Consider the following 14,687-nt stretch of genomic DNA (forward strand, 5'->3'; position numbering starts at 1 on the left):
GGTGGACAAATGATAAAATTATTAGCTAGCTCACCAGGCAAGTAAACGCCCTCTAGATATGTTTAACCACAAGGTATTTTGCTTCCAGGAGAATTATATGGTGACTTTATGCTGCACTTTATTTGGTTTAGTTAGTGTTTCTACATTCACAAAATGGCAAAAAGTTTGTAGACACCTGACCATTATACCATTCATCCAACATCCAACATCCCATTCCAGATTGAGTCCCTCTTTGCTGTAATAATAAGCTCCATTCTTCTGGGAAGGCTTTCCACTAGATTTTGGGGCGTGGTTGTTGGGATTTGTGTTCATTCAGCCACAAGAGCGTTAGCGAGGTTGAGGTCGGATGCTGATGTTGATGTGAGAAGACTCGAGTTCCAGTTCATCCCAAAGGTGTTCAGTGGGGTCGAGGTCAGGGCTCTGTGCAGGACACCCGAGTTCTTCCACTCCAAACTTAACACACTGTGTTTTCGTGGACCTCATGTTGTGCACAGGGTCATTGTTATGCAGGAACAGGTTTAGGCCTCTTAGTTCCAATGAAGGGAAATTGTAATGCAACAGCATACATAGAAATTCAATACAATTGTGTGCTTCCAACTTTATGGCAACAGTTTTGGCCATATAGTGTGCTTGCATGTTCCTGGGCACGATCGTCGGTCATCAGTAAATGCTAATTAATCCACCTTGTCGCCTCGGCTGATGTACGTAGCGCAGCAGGTGGTGGGATTTGGAAGAATGCGCTATAGTTATGGCATAGAAGTTGCTTCAAAACACCATGAAGTTTAAAGGAAAAGGGAAAATCCAAGTGAAAATTTGTTTGCAATGTAAATGTGAAGAACGAATTTAAAAACTATTAGCCCAGACACAAAATCTGCTTCTTGCGGTTTATGGGGCTACTTATTTCTCCACCCCTATGTTAGTGGTTCAACTGAAAAGAAATGCTTTGTTTTACTTAGTGTGACCGTGGGCCTGCAGCCCACACACACAATGCACATCACGCTCCTTGCACAACTGTCGGCGGGGGGCTGAAATGGGGCTGTTCGATCAAGAGTGCACATGGCTCTGAGGCGGGGCGGGAGAAACACACACGGCTTGCAGCGGACGATTGGAGCAGATTCCCCTCACTATCAGAGAGAAGAGGAGCAGATATAAAAGGGCGCAGAAAATGGCTAATGATTTGTCTCTCTTTCTCTGTTTCTCACAGATGCAGACGACGCAGAGTGCAGAGAAGACGCTCCCCGGCTGCGCTGCGCCTCCCGCCGGCATCCTCGACCTTTGCCAAGCCTCCTGGGTCCAGCCTCCCGGCCGCTCCATCCATTCCTCGCGCCCCACTCTGGGAAGCCAGTGATCCACACTCACTCACTCAAGCCTTTGCACCTGCATTTCAATAAAATCCTCCATCTCCGCATGCTGAGTGTCTGCATTCTGCCTGCCCCGGCCCTGAGAGGTCACACTGGTAGAGAATTTGGGCATAAGAACACAAATGCCCCCACCAAACCAAAAAAATTTACTGTGATTTACTGCTGGCGAAGTAGTGGAAAAGATCATAATAGATCGCTTCCTGCAAGCTCTGCCGCCTGAAGAATGTAAGGTGGTGGGGATGAAGAATGCAGAAGGACCATTCTCTGGGGCTCCACCAGGGTCAAGACCCATGGCGGCCGTATCTCCTCCTGCATTGGGAAAGAAGGCCGCAGGAAAGCTGCTTCGGAACGAACTCATGCCCACCGAGCTGGACCCGGCCTCTCCGCAACATGTCACCAAGCCCTGGCTGGCGGGCCGTGCCCCCATGCAGCTTCACCCCCAGACGCCTCTATCATGGTCGTAAGGGTAAATGGCATACCGGTCACAGCCCTCTTTGATTCAGGGAGCACTGTAACTCTGGCCTGCGAGGCCGGCCTCAGCCAGCTGCCCAAACCCTCAGGATACCTCCCGGTGTCTTGTGTCCATGGAGACATCCTGGAGGTCTTGGCTATGGAATTCATTGTCTCTGCACTGACCGGCAACTGGCCGCTCCTCGTTGGGCTAATTCCTGAGCTTCTGGTGCCACTACTGCTTGGACAGGACTGGCCAGGGTTTCCCTTCAGCCAACCCAGAGAAATTAATGCCACCGACACCCGAAGAAGAAGCCAGCCTCCACGGTCTGTGTCCGGCCAGTCTACATGGCCCAGTCTCCTCTGTTTCACTAGGTCGCTCGGGAGGGGAACCTTGGGCGCGAACAGAAGGAGGATGACCGACTGAGGCACTGCTGGGGTCAGATGCAACTGATCGATGGCGTCGACCAGCAACCAGAGCAGCGTCTCCCAGCCACCTACTTCCTGGTGTCCAATGGCCTCCTCTACTTCCAGACAGAACGCCGGGGCCAGCCCTGCGACCTCCTGGTCATCCCTCATTCCAAGACTCGGCTCCAGATGCACCTGGCCCACAGTCACCCGCTCGTCGGATACCACGGGGCACGCAACACCTTGGCCAAGCCGTGGGACCGGTTCCTTTGGTCCAGTATGGACGCCGAAGTCCAGGTCTTCTGCCAGCGGTGCCCTCAGTGCCAGCAGATCGCACCCCGAAAACCTGGTGGAGTGCTTTAACCGAACACTTAAATGGATGCTCTGCCAAGTGGTACACAAGCATGGCCAAAACTGGGATCTCCTCCTTCCCTACATGCTTTTCGCATCTGGAAGATGCCGCAAGCATCCACCGGGTTCATCCTCTTCGAGCTTCTCTTTGGGCAGCAACCTCGAGGACTGTTGGATGTGCCCTGAGAAGCCTGGGAAGAACAACCCTCTCTGTTCCGGTCCCTGGTCGATTCTGTACAAGAGATGCAGGAGTGGATCGACCCGGCCACCCCCATCGTTCGGGAACACATGGAAACAGCACAGCAAGAACAGCAGTGGACCTACAGCCGGCCAGCTCAGCCACGATAGTTCCAACCAGGTGATCAGGTGCTCCTGCTGCTCCCGAATGCTGCCTGTAAGTTCCTGGCCTGTGGCAGGGCCCCTACACAGTCCTCGAGAGGGTGGGCCCAGTGACATACTTCCTGCAACAGCCTGGTAAGCGTACAGGCACCCAATTATACCATGAAGCTTGATGGCATCTCCCTGCCTTTGCAATGACTTCCGGAGACTCAGCCAGGTGTCGGAGTTAGACAGTTACCCTTTTCCATGAGGCACCGACCTGATCGAGCGTCTGGGGAGAGCCCGGTTCATATCCACTCTGGACCTGACGAACGGCTACTGGCAAGTCACCCTGGTGCCAAAAACCAGAGCCAAAACCGCCTTCAGCACCACCAGCGGCTACTGGCAGTACCGGGTTCTTCCCTTTGGCCTCCACGGTGCACCGGCGACTTTCCAGCACCTAATGGGCATCTTCCTGAGGCCGCAACACCAGTTCGCGGCCGCCTACTTGGACGATGTTGTCATCCACTCCTCCACCTGGGCCGATCACCTCTATCCCCTCAGGGAAGTCCTCAGAAGCCTCCGGTAGGCTGGGCTGATGACCAACCCGAAGAAATGCCACCTGGGGTTAACAGAGGCAAAGTACCTGGGATAACGCATCAGCCGGGGGCTGCTGAAGCAGCAGGAAAAGAAGCTGGAGGCAGTGAGTGGGTACCCCTGGCCCACATCAAAAAAGCAGGTATGTGCCTTTATGGGGCTGTCGGGGTATTACAGGAGATTTGTCCTTAAATTCTTCTCTGTAGCTTCCCCCCTCTCAGACCTGACCAAGAAGGGCAAACTGGACCGGGTGCAGTGGACCGAGGAGGCAGAGTGGGCATTCCAGGCCTTCAAGCAAGCCCTCACCAGCTCGCCGGTCATCCAGAACCCTGACTACTGTCTGCCATTCACTGTACACAGACGCTTTGGAGTCAGCAGAAAGCTAACCCCCGGTGAACGGAAGTACGCCACAGTGGAACAAGAAGCCCTCATAATAAAGTAGGCCATCAAGGAACTGCGATACTACCTGGCAGGACAGCACTTCACCCTGGTCACCAACCATGCCCCCTACAGTGGATGGTCCGGTCCAAAGATATGAATACCAGGGAGACCTGTTGGTTCCTCTAATTGTAGGACCTCTCATTCCAGGTCCAGCACTGGGCGGGGGCACAACATGGAAACACAGACAGCCTCTGAAGAAGGTACACCCCTTGGGCCCAGCCCACACCGGCAGTAGGCTCAGAGCTGAGAAGGGGTATTGTGACGGCAGGCCTGCAGCCCACACACACAACGCACAGCACGGTGCCAGCGGGGTGCTGAATGGACAGCGCCATTCAGCACCCCAGGGGTTTTGGACAGCTAGAGCGCACATGGCTGCAAGCCGGGGCGGCAGAAACACACATGGCTGGTAGCAGATGATTGGAGCAGCTTCCCCTCACCGTCAGAGAGAAGAGGAGCAGATATAAAAGGGCGCAGAAGAAGCAGTGCGGTGAGTTCGCTCTCCCAAAGCACGACTAGTGATTCATCTGTTTTTCTCTCTGTTTCTCACAGACGATGACGAAGACGACGACAAGCCGAGTGCAGAGAATACGCTCCCCGGCTGCGCCTCCCACCAAACCTCCTGGGTCCAGCCTTCCTCCAGCCCGTTCCTCGCGCCCCACTTGGGGAAAACAGCAATCCATACTCACCCACTCAAGCCTTTGCACCTGCATTTAAATAAAATCCCCACTCTTTTTTCACCATCTCTGCCTACTTAGAGTCTGCGTTCTAGCTGCCCCGGCCCTGAGAGGTCGCATTAGTCATGCCTTTGCAAAGTGAGAAAGTGGCCACTTGCTAACCATGTGAAATCAGCATGAATCTGATCCCAGCCACAATGTAAGTACATTGTGACCATCACAGATTGTACAGTCCTGGTAAGCATAACAATGCATTTGCCAGGCGTCAACATGATGTCTAGACTTTTTGCCAGAGGAAATGACTGAAATGCTACTTTTTGCCATATTAGGAACCAGGCTTCAGTATCCAAAAAGCATTGTAAAGTTAAGATGATTTTAACCAGAGAGAGAGAGCTCAATGCTATATAACATTAATAATAATAATAATAATAATAATAATAATAACTCTACCATTTAAGAATCCTGCTTTTTGGAAGGGAAACCCAGATCATGCCTGACTTAAAACAGACCAATAACAACAGCTTTAATGGGCCAATTTAAGTCTGACCAGACAGACTCAGTAATGGACATCCTTGCTCACTAGGATATCAATATCTTACTGGGATATCTTTTTCTTTTTCTTTTTTCTTTTTTAAATGGCTAAGTAGCAACATACGGTCATTTACTGTAGAACACATAGATATACTTTAAAATGCAGTTACACTGCAATCTGCAGGAACTGCACAGTATTGTTATATGTTGCATATACCTACTAATTATTCGTAAGAACACTTGGTGTCTGACCCATCGGAATTCAATATTTAGCCATTGATGAGGTCTGTTTGGCTGGCAACCATCATGCTAAGTGCAAAAAAGCGCATGTCCTGGCTCGACGTGGACGCAAGTCTGCTCATCATCGTCAATCAATCCTGTAATTGTGTCGGCGCTGATCCAACACTGGCAGGCACTGCCACCTTCTCAGACTGATGTTTGCTGTGTTAGTTCGCGCTACTAAGCCAGACATTGAATTTTGATATCCAATATCATCCCCCGTGCTGCATTAACACCTGGACACAAATGTGAATTCAACACTAACTTCCACACTGTAGGTGTTAAGAGTTAATTCAACACTGGGGACTTGTGTGTGTGTGTGTGTGTGTGTGTGTGTGTGTGTGTGAGCTGTGCGTAGGTTTATGAATTTGCAGTAACATCATTGTGGCTTAAAATTAAATGACACTTTCAAGTGTGAACACATCTTAAAGGAATAGTTCAGTGGAAAATCTCATTTTCACAGTCGTCCTAATTACCCCGAGACAAGCTATGCGTCTGACGTCCAAGCAATGGAATTCTTTCTCATCCGAAACCTTTTCTGTAAATACATGCCCAATACTTAAATACACTTGCTTCACACTGCAGTGCCACAATATGTAATCTAACTTTTACATTTTTGTTGTTGTTGTTGTTAAGAACAGTAAGAATCCATATTTTCTTGGGACGCACCAAAATTTCAGCCACTAAAAATGTTCTTCTTAAAATGGTCCAAATCGACAAGCAGTTTTTCAGCTAACTGTTTTTTTTTTTTTATATATATATATATATATATATATATTCACCTAAGTGTTATCATATTGAAAGCACTGACTTTATCAATAGCCTTTGTCTGAATATATCCTGAATTTGGTTTTTGGCCCGGAATTTCATTTGACTAATATTTACACATGTTTATAGTCTATTCAATAATAAAGTTAAAAATAAAGTTCAGTGTGGACCCATATTATCATTCTGCTTCACTTCTAGCTTTCCACTTCAATTACCAAAGTTTGAAGGTGGGGCCTATGGGGCAGAATGATATATGTCAGGGGTGTCCAGTCTTATCCGGAAAGTTCCGGTGTGGGTGCGGGTTTTCATTCCAACCGAGCAGAAGCCACACCTGAGTCTATTGAAAGCCAAGATCAACTGATTAAACAGGTGGAATCAGGTGTGGCTCCTGCTTGATTGGATTGAAAACCTGCACCCACACCACACCGGCCCTTTCCGGATCGGATCAGACACCCCTGATACATGTGCTAAGTAACAAAAAAAAGTGATTTCACGTGTGCAACACGGCCGTCTCCACTGTGTGTCCAGTGTTTGTGTTTATAGATTACAGTCCCTCTGTGTCATAAACCATATTATTTACAGACAGTCCCCACATAGTGACCCCATTTTGCCCCTCGACGTCATTCTTTTTTTTCAGATAGGGTCCCACTTTTCTAGTATTCTTCAGCTTTTGTGCTTTGAACAACTTACCAAATATCAAAATCTGAAGCGACTGACGAGTTGACGGAGGGATCAGTTTGCACGTTGAACAGTATTCTGCCTGACAAAATCCTTGTCTATAAGCACTTACTGGCTACGATCTGCGTTACATAAATAACAAAGCAATAAAATATACTTATTTTCGATAATAAAATGTTTCGACGGTTGCGCATCATTCGTCTAGATATAACGTCCGGTTCGTTAACGACATAAAGACGTTAAAGATAAAGTCAGCGATTTTTCAAGCCGTTTTTTTTCCCCCCATACGATTATGAATATTTATATGATATATCTCATCGACGTCTAGAAATTTGCCTTCCATGTCAGTAGGTCTAACCGTCACACTCAAGGAGTCCAATTTCGACCCGCTTCTCTAAAATCTTTCGTATAGTACTAAATGCAATGAGATTACCAGGAAACTTTCTCGGGTCTATGGAAAAGACTTTGATAACAGGTTTTTGAGTGTTTTTTCACCTGTACTGTATAAGATCTCATGGGCCCTAGATATCACCCATTGGTGTGCAGGTTTTGGGGAGCCACTTGCGTATCATGTACAATGACGATAAAGGTATTCATATTAATATACATAATAATAGCAATATTATTGTATTATTAATGTACACTGAGGCATAATACGCAGAACGCCATGTAGTTTGTATCAGGATCAGCTCATTACTTGCTGGAAGTAGCGATTTTGGAAATACAGCAGTTCAGCACCCATGGGCTTCTGGGAAATGTAGCAGCTTTGTAACCTCTCAGCAGTGTTATAATGTAGCTCCCAAGCTGTCAAACTGTACAGCGAGTATATAGTTTACTGTGCTCCCTCTCTATCTCTCTCCAGCTGAAACCAAACTATCTGGGACTTGTCTATATGCCAGTCTGGCTTATTTATAACAAGAATAAATGCTGGGTTTTTTTTATTTTATTTTTTTAGGGTGAGATTCAGGTTACTCTTACGTTTTCGTACACTGATAAGCACACATCAGGTTAGATCAGTGATTGCCAAATGTAACAAATGTCCTGTGTTAACACAATTCCTACCTGGAATAAAATGCCAACCAATCAGGACGTGAAGGAATGTCTTCTCACCTGTCAGTCACGCTGTCTATCGATTCAGAAAGCGCCGCTTCTTGCACTGACGTTCTAGGTTAAGGGGCATGGCTTGGGAAGGAATGCCGAAGTGAAAAGTTGCATTTGTGTCAGTTGAAAAGTTCCCAAAAAGCCAGCACGGCTCATTACGAATAAGCGACGGGTATAAGTATGGTATAAAACTCCTTTAAAGAGGGAAATAAAAACAAGCAGGCAGTTCCATTAGCCACTCGAGGGTCAGTTTCAAACTTTCAGACCTCTTCTTCGGTCAAGCACCGGTGCAGCCGACAGGTAGATTTTCATAATCAGTAACATCTCAGGACTCCATCTCTCTTCTCCTTTTCTCTCTAACTCTCTCTTCTCTCTCTCTCTCTCATTCTCTTGCAACGTGAAATAGTCCATTATCTGCTCTCAGGGCTAATTGGTGTATTAACGCCATGCTGTGGGTGACAGAGGGAGCGAGGGAGTCTCTGGATGAATATGGATGAGAGAGAGAGAAAGAGAGGTGTGTGTGTGTGTGTGTGTGTGTGGGGGGGGGGTTATAAGAGAAAGTCTGAGAGGCAGAGCGAGCGAGGGATTGAAGCTAAGCCACTAGGGAACGAGCTGCGGAGGGAAATAGGGAAAATGGGAGACCAAGGTAAATCTTTTCGGCGGCACAAGTGGTTGAGAGTGGGATGGAAATGACGAGTGGCGAGAAAGAATGAAAACCATCCCGTAATGGCTGCTTCTTTCTTTCTTTTTTTTCTTTTTTTTTTAGACGGCCTTCTGTCTATCTCTCTCTATCCTTCTCTCACAGTCAGAGCATTTGGTGCAATTATCCACTCTCTCTGGCGCCACTGTCAGCATATAGAAATGCAAATTCGGCAGAGAAATGTTTTGCTATTCTGTTCGAAAACCAGACAAAGGTAAGTACTTCTGTAGGATGACGAGGAAGATGTTTGCGCGTGAGTGTGCGCGTGTAGGTGAATTACATATAACGTTCAGTATATATCTATATATAGTATATGTGTCAGATGTCCTTGAATCAGCCGTGGAAGCTGCTGTGCTGAAGCCAGTTTATATTACACAGTTCGAAATGACCGTTATGATTATCGACTGTATGGGCGGTGCTACAGCGGGTAGAGTTTCACACGTTCTCCACGTGTCCGTGTGGGTTTCCACCAGGTTCTCCGGTTTCCACCCACCTTCCAAAAACATGCCAGTAGGTGGATTGGGCTCTGTTTCTGTAAAACACTTTCATGAATCCTTCAGTTATTTGTAAATGCCATACAGATACCACGAAACCGGTGATGGAAAGTCGAATAAAAGTCATAAGAAGTGTTGTGGTAAGTATTTCTCTCATATCTGTCTCATCCTAAATCCTTTTTTTTTTTCTTCAAGAGTTTGTTTTTAATAAACCTGGGCCAATATCTATTGACCACACCACCACCCTCTATTCCAGGGACTGAAACTCTCTTTACAGATCAATAGTGCAAATATAATGTGATATTTCAAGTCATGGTATGGCTGTTTTTTTTTGTTTTTTTTAACCCCTTCACCCCCACAAACCGTCACACCTTCTCCCTGGAAAAAATCCTATTATAAATAAGGCTGAAAAAACACTGAAACAACTATCATTATTTACTCTTCAGCTTTACAGTGATTGACTGTCAAATTTTTTACAGTACATTTCTTACCTGCAAATATATTACATTAATTTACTGTAAATATGTTCACAATTATTAACTGTAAAGTTAATTAGTTCAAAATATTTATTGTTCATTTCACCGTGTTGTTGTTTTTTTTTTACAGTATGTAAATATATTACATAACTGTAAATGTTTTATATTATTTGCTGTAAAGTTTACGAATTCCTTACTGGACAGATTTTTAACAGTCCAGCAATTACCTGCAAATATATATTACATTACATGTAAATACATTTCACATTATTTCCTGCAAATTTTTTACAGTTAGTTACTGTAAATTTGTACATTTTTTTTTAGTCTAGCACTTACCTCAATGTATTGCATTGCTTTTACAGGAATTTACTCTTCTTCTTTTTTTAATCAGGTCAAACTATTTATTGTTCATTTCACTGATTTTTTACAGTATGTAAATAAATATGTTACATAACTGTAAATGTTTTATATTATTTGCTGTAAAGTTGACCAATTCTTTACTGTACAATTTACAGATTTTTAACAGTCCAGCAATTACCTGCAAATATATATTACATTACATGTAAATACATTTCAGATTATTTCCTGCAAATTTTTACAATTAGTTACTGTAAATTTTTACATTTTTTTTTTAGTCTAGCACTTACCTCAATATATTGCATTGCATTTACAGGAATTTACTCTTCTTCTTCTTTTTCTTTTTTTTAAAATTAGGTCAAACTATTTATTGTTAATTTCACTGTTTTTTTTTTACAGTATGTAAATAAATATATTACATAACTGTAAATGTTTTATATTATTTGCTGTAAAGTTGACGAATTCTTTACTGTACATTTGGCAGATTTTTAACAGTCCAGCAATTACCTCCAAACACTGTAAATACATTTCACATTATTTCCTGCAAATTTTTACAATTAGTTACTGTAAATTTTTACATTTTTTTTTAGTCTAGCACTTACCTAAATATATTGCATTGCATTTACAGGAATTTACTCTTCTTCTAGTATGTAAATAAATATATTACATAACTGTAAATGTTTTATATTATTTGCTGTAAAGTTGACCAATTCTTTACTGTACATTTGGCAGATTTTTTAACAGTCCAGCAATTACCTCCAAACACTGTAAATACATTTCACATTATTTCCTGCAAATCTTTACAATTAGTTACTGTAAATTTTACAATTTTTTTTAATTTTTTTTTAAGTCTAGCACTTACCTCAATATATTGCATTGCTTTTACATTGCTTTTATTTTTACAGGAATTTATTCACAGTACTTTATGTAGCTGCAAGAATTTACTGTAAAGCTTTACAATTAAGTATTATACATGATTGTACAGTTAACATGAGAATTAGCATACAGTACCTATATATATATATATATATATATATATATATATATATATATATATATATATATATATATATATGTTAGAGTCCATACCTACAAATTATGTTACTGTACTTTAAATATGATTCACAATTATCTTCTAATATGTCCAATAACTTTACAAATTCACTACAAGTGGTAATGATCGTGCTGAAAAACATAGAAATCTTCCATTTCAAATATGTGCACAGTTACACACACAATTTATTTTATTTTTTTTACCCACATATTCGTCTAATTTTTATGCCACTGCCTCTCCAGATAGGACCCAAAAAAAAAAAAAAAAAAAAAAAAATGCCCTCAGGCCAATGAGCTGTCTTGTAGAGCTGAAGTGTTCCAGGCTCAAGGATCAAAGGTGTGTTTCCTCGCTCCTACTCATGACAGCCAGACAGGCGAGGTGCGATTATACTGATAAGCCGACTCTATTCTCCACGGCAAATCAGAAAATCAGAGACATCAGGTTCACTAGCATCTGAATCTGATTTGTCTCTCGCTCACTCGCCTCCCTCTCTCCTTTTCTTCTCTCTCGCAGTTCTTTCCGTCGAGAGCAGGGTGATGTCAGCGCCTCAAATCCACAGTGTGCGCAATTAGTTTCAATTATCCCCACTGTCCCGCACCTGAGTCTATCCCCACAACATCAGCATGAACCAGAATAACTTGTTGATTGACAGTGAAAAGTGATTGGAGGAAGGAGAAGTCACTAAAGCCCTTGTGCTAATTAGCTCAGATCGGTGTCAGATGTCACACGGTCTAGAAAAAGAGCCTTACTGAATCAGCCGGACTGAATCAAAACTAACTCGTATGAGCACACAGAGCTGTACCCAGGACCAGAATTTCACCGAGGTTTTGCACACAACACAGAAATGTGCCGTAGTTAATATATCACAATGCCGCGTTAGTGTCATCGCATCCATCTGAAACCTGTCGTAAACACGTTTCCAGTTGATCTCTGTACTACATCGCATGACACCACACCATCGATACGACGATTCATAACGAGCGTTATCGTGCCACTAGAACGTTATTATAACGTTACACAATGCGACAATGTCAACTTGAAGTACTATTAAGCGCTTATTTATAACTAACCCGGGAGCTTGCAGCCTAACCCGATTAGCTAACATTACAGCAACTAGCATGCTAATAATTCTTAGCAAGTTTATAAGTCGGTGCATGCGTTTAGAGGCAGAACGCAAGTGCGTAATCGTGGCGTTGTTTATTGTTTATCCAGAAAAGAGAATGGGGAAACCAACCAATGACGAAACAGGGGTGGAGACAGGAGGTGAAAACAAAACAATCGTTAAGAGATAAGAGTCTGAGAAGCACATGTTGCATTGGGAAGTGTGCTGAGAGGATTCGTGACAATAGCGGTCTAATAATTAGGCGAATTAGCCTCGATTATTCATCATTTCTCACTTATATGAGTCCGTATAGGATTTTACAGATTTTTTGTGAATGTTGTGGCCAAAAATGCTCGGTTTTGCTGCAGCTTTGTTCAAAATTTGTGATACAACTTAGAGTTTTGCTGTTGTTGTTTTTTTTTTTTTTTTTTTTTGCAGAAAACTACATGAATTGGCTAAACTGCAAATGCGCGAAATTGTTTTGCGCGCTCTTTCGCCGTGATGTTCGTTGGTAAATGAGAACTCGCAGCCGTATCCGTTCGACAGAAGTGAATCGAAGAGGGGTTTTTGGCTGAATGCGCGTCCTGACGATGTCACATGATGCGTCTTGGCCCAAATCCGCGGTAATTTAAAAAAAAAAATTATATTCCGAATATTGCAGAGTTTGTTAGATTTTGCGTTCGTTTCGCAAAATCCTGGCGGGACTGACATACTGACACGTTTATATATCCTAGCTATATCCTGTTAGATGCTATCTTATACTATTAAACGTAAATAAATTTTATTTAAAAACACGACTTATACAAAACTCAAAACAAAAATAACTCGCATGACAAACGCAATAAATATAATAAAGTATAAATATAATAACAATCGATCCTTAAATTAAAAAAAACAAAAAAACAAAACACAATCAGGTCATTTTATATACAGTATAAACATTTATATTTCCAAATAAAAATCTTTTCCAAATTCCCCAATCCTTTCTATCTGCTACAAGATCCGAGTAAAATTTTGTTGTTGTTTTTCCCCACAGATATCCCATCCACCTTTTTTATTTATTTATTTATTTATTTTTTTAGCTGGTATTTATCCTGGATATTGAATCGGTGCAATGTCTATCTATCTATCTATCCGTCTATTGGGATCCGATCATCACGGCTGATCGGATCCTGGAATGCAATCTGCTACCATGTTATCAGGGTGTCACTGTTTATATACTGAATTTAGGAGAGAACTCGGGAGGTAAGAAAGAAAAGAAAAGGAAAAAAAACCCTTAGCGAAATTATACGTAGTTATAGGCAAGTTCATGAATTGCGGTTCACCGTTTAACATTGAAGCAGACTGCTGTGCCAGTGATATAGGCGTTGTGCTGACGCTGTTTTTTCGTTTAGTTTTTTAATTTCATAGAAATGAGATAACCGCCCAACACTCAGGAAAGTCAGGCCAAAAAAATAATAAATAAATAAATAAATAAAGCATTAGCAAAATGATTATTTTAATTGAATTATTATTATTATTTCTATTTTTGAAAAGGTGAAATGTCTAGAAACAGAGTGCCTGTTCTTATTCGTGTTAAATGGTGTAATTATATTGCACTTTTAGTAAATTAACTAAAGATCGTGAGATTTGGCTTCATGCACTCATTAGCATAAATGTCAGCAAGTCTAATCTCAAAAGCACGACAGCGTTATGTAAAAAAAAAAAATTATAATAATAATACAATTTAAAAAAAATAAAAAAATAAAAAAAACACCTGCCTGGTGTTGACTGATAGACAGGTGGGTCTTTCAAAGCAAAAATAATTAATTAACATGTGAACGTGAGCGTAGCCCGGCTGAACAAATCAGGTTTTAACCGAGTGCATTTTTATTTTTTAATCTTACGAGGGAAGTGTACCAAGCCAGGCTGGATTGTGCAGAACGCTTTTCTTTTCCGAATAACACCACGCTGTCATGAAACCCGCTTACACTATTTAAAAAAAAACCTGCATTATATATTAAACCGTCGTTCTCTTAAAGTGAGTTGGTTTTTTGTTTTGTTTGGGGGGGGTCCCGTCCCTAGCGTTTGTCTTGACACTCTTTCAGAACCACGGAGAGAGAGCTCCATCGCTGGCCGACCGAACCCGCTTTCCCTGTGCAGAACTCAAAATCAGGATGTGTGCGTTTCTTTCTAAGAATTGCAAATCGACGTCTAGATTTAGAAACCAGAACGTGAGAATTAACCTCTGAATAAATGCATGTATAATGACCCATTTTGCTGAAGGGTTTTCATCCAAGGCGACTTACGAGTGAAGAAGAGCCGGGGAGGATCTTGCGCAAGGCCCTTCTGGTAGTAGTGTGGTCACTAACATCAAAACAAAGCCACTACTGAGCCTAAATAATGACCAAGAAATGAAAGGTATCTCTTTAAGAACAAAATCCTCCTCCCGGAGCCTCCATAATTCACTTAGAGGGCTGTGACGTCTACCACTGTATTATTAATTATTGAGTGCTTTAAAGATATCAGCCAGGTCGCTCGAGGTCCAAACCTCAATAGCTAAAAAAA

This window comes from Ictalurus punctatus, chromosome 24, assembly GCF_001660625.3.
Source record: "Ictalurus punctatus breed USDA103 chromosome 24, Coco_2.0, whole genome shotgun sequence".
Lineage (NCBI taxonomy): Eukaryota > Metazoa > Chordata > Actinopteri > Siluriformes > Ictaluridae > Ictalurus > Ictalurus punctatus.